This window comes from Lepidochelys kempii, chromosome 6 (assembly GCF_965140285.1).
Source record: "Lepidochelys kempii isolate rLepKem1 chromosome 6, rLepKem1.hap1, whole genome shotgun sequence".
NCBI classification, from domain to species: Eukaryota; Metazoa; Chordata; order Testudines; family Cheloniidae; genus Lepidochelys; species Lepidochelys kempii.
In genome coordinates, this window is record NC_136385.1 from 30034640 (window position 1) to 30040815 (window position 6176).

Consider the following 6176-nt stretch of genomic DNA (forward strand, 5'->3'; position numbering starts at 1 on the left):
GTCAACAGGGCATTGAGCATGGACAATACAGCTATGGTCTGTTGTGTTTACAAGTCATAGCATTCTGTTGGGCTAGTGAGCGGGACTGATTTAGCACTGGTTTCACAACACTTTCCCAATCATGATGATTTTATTCAGATTACATTCCCATAAGAACCACACTGACCATTTACAAGATCTGCTGTTTAGTTTACAAACTTTAGAGGGCAAAGTCTGACCTGAACTAGCAGATATTTACCTGCATCTTTCCAGCTAGAATCAAAAGGAGTTTTACATATTATCGCCCATGCACTGATCTGAGAATGTAAACCGTATTTACTTCATTTAAACACAATTTTGATAGTTCAGATTGTTATTTATCAAAAATGAAAACACTTCACAAAGTACCCTGAATTCCAGATAGAGCTGATTATTCCAATCCACTGGTAATATTTTGAATTAAAAGATACTTTTATAACTCTTCATATAACTGCACCTAGCTTATGGCTTAGATCTTACCAACAGCTACACAATAAGTTAACCGCTATTCAGACAAATTAACCTCTCCCTTTTGAGGTCATAATGGTGGTAATCAAAGCTCGTTGATGTTGTTCAAAATTTTGACAAGTTTCCATCTAAATTTAAAAGGGAAAAAATGAAAATGTCTACAAAGATGACATCCCATTTCTGACCAGCTCTGGTCATTTGTTTTTTTATTGATTTCTATTACCATAGCCTCTTGGAGCCCAAGTCATGGAGCAGGACCCATTGGCTAGGCACTGTACCAACAGTACAAAAAGATGGTTCATGCCCCTATAAGCTGATGGCAAAGGCTTCTCCAGCTACCTGTGGCATCTCTTGTGTGAACCCCTAATTACAATTACAGATGAGGATAAAACTGATTTGGTGTCTATCGTACATGCAAGATGATTACTTAAAACTTCGGCATAAAAATCTCACATAAAATATTTTTCTTTTTTGGATTTCTCAGATCTTCCACTGAACCAAAAAAATCAGATTTCAGAGGAACAGCCGTGTTAGTCTGTATTCGCAAAAAGAAAAGGAGTACTTGTGGCACCTTAGAGACTAACCAATTTATTTGAGCATAAGCTTTCGTGAGCTACAGCTCACTTCATCGGATGCATACTGTAGAAACTGCAGAAGACATTATATACACAGAGGCCATGAAACAATACCTCCTCCCACCCCACTCTCCTCGCTGGGAATAGCTTATCTAAAGTGACCACTCTCCCTACAATGTGCATGATAATCAAGGTGGGCCATTTTTGGGCAACAAAGCCCATTGCCAACTGTGCCCACATATCTATTCAGGGGACACCATCACAGGGCCTAATAACATCAGCCACACTATTAGAGGCTCGTTCACCTGCACATCCACCAATGTGATATGTGCCAGCAATGCCCCTCTGCCATGTACATTGGTCAAACTGGACAGTCTCTACGTAAAAGAATAAATGGACACAAATCAGATGTCAAGAATTATAACATTCATAAACCAGTCGGAGAACACTTCAATCTCTCTGGTCACGCAATTACAGACATGAAGGTCGTTATCTCAAAACAAAAAAACTTCAAATCCGGACTCCAGCGAGAAACTGCTGAATTGGAATTCATTTGCAAATTGGATACTATTAATTTAGGCTTAAATAGAGACTGGGAGTGGCTAAGTCATTATGCAAGGTAGCCTATTTCCCCTTGTTTTTTCCTACCCCCCCGCCCCCCAAGACGTTCTGGTTAATCTTGGATTTATGCTGGAAATGGCCCACCTTGATTATCATACACATTGTAGGGAGAGTGGTCACTTTGGATGAACTATTACCAGCAGGAGAGTGAGTTTGTGTGTGTATGGGGGTGGGGGGTGAGAAAACCTGGATTTGTGCTGGAAATGGCCCAACTTGATTATCATACACATTGTAAGGAGAGTGATCACTTTAGATAAGCTATTACCAGCAGGAGAGTGGGGTGGGAGGGGGTATTATTTCATGGTCTCTGTGTATATAATGTCTTCTGCAGTTTCCACAGTATGCATCCGATGAAGTGAGCTGTAGCTCACGAAAGCTTATGCTCAAATAAATTGGTTAGTCTCTAAGGTGCCACAAGTACTCCTTTTCTTTTTCAAAAAAATCAGAGTTTACTTAGCGATATATAGGAGCCTTTCTGCCTTCTCTAGAAGTACTATACTTGGAAGCCACAGTGGGGAAGTGAGAAGAATGGTGCTTGACGACTTCAGAGGAATGTGGGTGGAATAACCTCAAAGTGTTGTTTTTAAATTTTGCAGCGTCTCTATAATCCTTTCTCTCCTCCTGTTGTGGTTCTGGATGCACTTTTCCCCACCTCTCGTCATATAGTCACGCCCTTTCTGTGGCCTTATGAATGAGACCTCGTCATCAACCTCCTCCTGGTACTGGCAAAGTGTCCATTTACAACACCAGGATGAGGATGCTAGACAAGGGAGTACTCTGTTACTGTGGGGCCTATTTCCACTCCTCCCTGGTCTCACACATCCGGGCAGAGTTCCTCTGGGCAGCGTCTGCTGGCTCCTTAGGCAGCTTTTAGGAGCAATAGGTGCTGTCTGGGGTTCTCTGCTTGGTGTCGCCCTCTGGATCCCTAGTTCTGAACCTGTGGCCTCCACTCCTGTCCCTGTTATTCCTTAGTTGTCCCAAGAATTCATTTGGATCCCGGGTCCAGTGGTCCCTTGCACAAGGCTGGGGGAAGGGCCTTTAGATGCGGGTGGGCTTGTGCAGCTGAGCAGCGAGTCCAGCTGGGGCTGATTCAGAAGCTGCTCCCATCCCCACAGCGGCGTGAGGAGCTGAGCCCCCAAGCAGGAGTGGAGGGAGCGGACTGCGCTTGCTCCGGGTGCCCCCCGCCACACACCATGCCTCTGCCTCGCCAGGCGATGGGCGGAGTCACTTGCCCCGGCCCGGCACTCCCAGACCCAGTGGCTGCCTGGGTAGGGTGGGGGAATCGGTACTTCTTGGGGGGTGTGTGCTGTAAGGCCTGTGTACCTGGGGTGGAGGAGCTGGTGCTCCTTATGGTGTGTGTGGTCTGGGTACATGGGACGGGGAAGCCTGTTCCCCGTGGGTTGTGTGTGCTGTGGAGTCTAGGTACATGGGTGGAGGTCAGGGGAGCCGGTGCCCTGTACAGGGGGTGTCCAGGTGGGGTAGGGACCTGGGTTTAGAGAGAGTAGATGGGATGGAAGGAGGAATCAGTGCTATGTGGGATAAGGAGTTCATGCTGTGGTGGGGAAGGGGACACAGGTTGTGGCTGTGGGGGACCCTCCCATGGTTTGGTGGGGACAGGGATGCTGCTGGCTCTTGCCTGGAGTCACTGCCTGGTCATCTCTGTTTCTAGAGAATCAGGATTGCTGGAAAGATCTTGCTGGATTTCTGAAAAATGGACCGGAATCCTTCGCCCCCTTCTAGTGATGCTGAGGACAAGGAGGCTGCAGGGGATTCCATTGCGAACACAGTTTACAGAAAGAATTGGCTGTTCAGTGACCTTACAAAACTGATTGACGTGCATGATTGGTCCAGATCTAATGCATCCGAGGATGCTGAGGGAATTGGCTGATGTGATTGCAGAGCCATTGCCCGTTATTTTTGAAAACTCATGGCGATCGGGGGAGGTCCCGGATGATTGGAAAAAGGCAAATATGGTACCCATCTTTAAAAAAGGGAAGAAGGAGAACCTGAGGAACTACAGCCTCACCTCAGTCCCTGGAAAACTCATGGAGTAGATCTTCAAGGAAACCATTTTGAAGCACTTGGAGGAGAGGAAAGTGATCAGGAACAGTCAACATTGATTCACTAAGGGCAAGTCATGCCTGACCAACCTGATTGCCTTCTATGATGAGATAACTGGCTCTGTGGATATTGGGAAAGCAGTGGACATGATATATCTTGACTTTAGCAAAGCTTTTGATAACGGTCTCCCACAGTATTCTTCCCAGCAAGTTAAAGAAGTATGGATTGGATAAATGGACTATAAGGTAGATAGAAAGCTGACTAGATTGTCGGGCTCAACGGGTAGTGATCAATGGCTCGATGTCTAGTTGGCAGCCGGTATCAAGTGGAGTGCCCCAGGGCTGGTTTTGTTCAACATCTTTATTAATGATCTGGATGATGGGATGGATTGCACCCTCAGCAAATTCGCAGATGACAGCTGGGGGAGAGGTAGATATGCTGGAGGATAGGGATAGGGTCGAGAGTGACCTAGACAAATTGGAGGATTGGGCCAAAAGAAATCTCATGAGGTTCAACAAGGACAAGTGCAGAGTTCTTCACTTAGGATGGAAGAATCCCATGCACCGCTACAAGCTGGGGACCGACTGGCTAAGCAGGAGTTCTGCAGAAAAGGACCTGGGGATTACAGTGGATGAGAAGCTGGATATGATTCAGTAGTGTGCCTTTGTTGCCAAGAAGGCTAAAGGCATATTGGGCTGCATTAGTAGGAACACTGTCAGCAGATTGAGGGAAGTGATTATTCCCCTCTATTCGGCAGTGGTGAGGCTACACCTGGAGTATTGAGTCCAGTTTTCAGCCCCCCACTCCAGAAAGGATGTGGACAAATTGGAGAGAGTCCAGCAAAGGGCAATGAATATGATCAGTGGGCTGGAGCACATGACTTACGAGGAGAGGCTGAGGGAACTGGGATTGTTTAGTCTGCAGAAGAGAAGAGTGAGGAGGGATTTGATAGCAGCCTTCAAGTACCGGAAGTGGGGTTCCAAAGAGGATGGAGCTTGGCTGTTCTCAGTGGTGTCAGATGACAGAACAAGGAGCAATGGTCTCAAGTTGCAGTGGGGGAGGTCTAGGTTTGCTATTAGGATACACTATTTCATTAGGAGGGTGGTGAAGCACTGGAATGGGTTACCTAGGAAGATGGTGGAATCTCCATCCTTAGAGGTTTTTAAGGCCCAGCTTGACAAAGCCCTGGCTGGGATGATTTAGTTGGTGTTGGTCCTGCTTCGAGCAAGGGACTAGATGACCTCCTGAAGTCTCTTCCAACCCTAATATTCTATGATAGGTATCATTTATCTGTCTCAGAAGATGTGCTGCAGACACTCTTAGGTACTGAGCTCTTTCTATGTTAACAGTTCGCCTGCAGGTTAAATAATGGGTGTTGTAACATGGAGAGAAAGTGACCTCCTCATTGAGTGACCTGCAATATGATTGTTCACTATGAATGCCTTAGTGGGGTCAATACAAGGGAGGATGAAGAGCTGTTTTAGCTAAAGGACAACTTTGGTGCAATAATAAATGGATCAGAGGGATGGGAACAGCATCCCAGTAGGAGTTGTGGGGGCAACCAACTCAATGAGTTTTAAGAAAGCGCTGGAGAAATTTATGCGTGTAATTGTATGACAGCGTTGATTGTGATGTAGGGAGTTAAGGCTTGAGAGCCCTTGGGTTCACTTCTGGTTTATGTCTTATGTTCCTAAAAGCTCATGCTTCAGGGTTTTAGTCAGCCACTGGCAGGGGATCGGAAAGGGATTTCCTGCCAGCCGCTGCCCCCTCATGTATTCTGGGAGTGTTTTTTTTTTATTATTACCTTCCTCTGAAGCCTCAGGGATAACCAGGACTGGAGATAGGATACTGGACGGGGAGGGCCAGGACTCTGGGGTGGCACCAAACATTCTCTCTCTCAGGTGCGTGGTTTGCTGGTTTTTGCTCACATGTTCAGGGTCTAATCGATTGCTATATGTGGGATCAGGCGGAATTTCCCTACAGGTTATATTGTCAGTGGCCTTGGGGGATTTTTGTCTTCCTTAGCAGCATGTGAATTTGGGTCACTTGCCAGGTTTATCTAAATATAATCTCACATAATTGATTATTTCCATCTTATTTCAGGAGCCTCGGACACTGGTACACCTCGGTCTTTCCTGTTCTCTGTTTGTGACACATAATAGTCTAGTCACTTATGGGCTGTAAAATTTTTGTCAAATTTTTGTTGTTGGGTTTAGTGTTCAGGTGCTGGGTGGTGATGGTGGCCTATGATATGCAGGAGGTCAGACTAGATGATCTGGCTGTCCCTTCCCACCTTAAACTGTATGACTGTGACTTGTTCTCATCTAAGCTTTAGTTATTTGAAGTTCACTAGCGATCTCTAATATCATTGTATGATTTCATAACTTTAATATGGCTAGCCCAGTGCACACAATTAATTCTGATCCACGAGAG

At 45.9% G+C, this 6176-nt stretch overlaps 1 protein-coding gene across 2 annotated transcripts in view; it reads left to right on the plus strand.

Annotated features, from left to right (window-relative positions):
- HPS5 (HPS5 biogenesis of lysosomal organelles complex 2 subunit 2) overlaps positions 1–6176 on the plus strand; it is an 81567-nt gene that overhangs the window by 45725 nt on the left and 29666 nt on the right. The gene's annotated exons all lie outside the window — the stretch shown is intronic.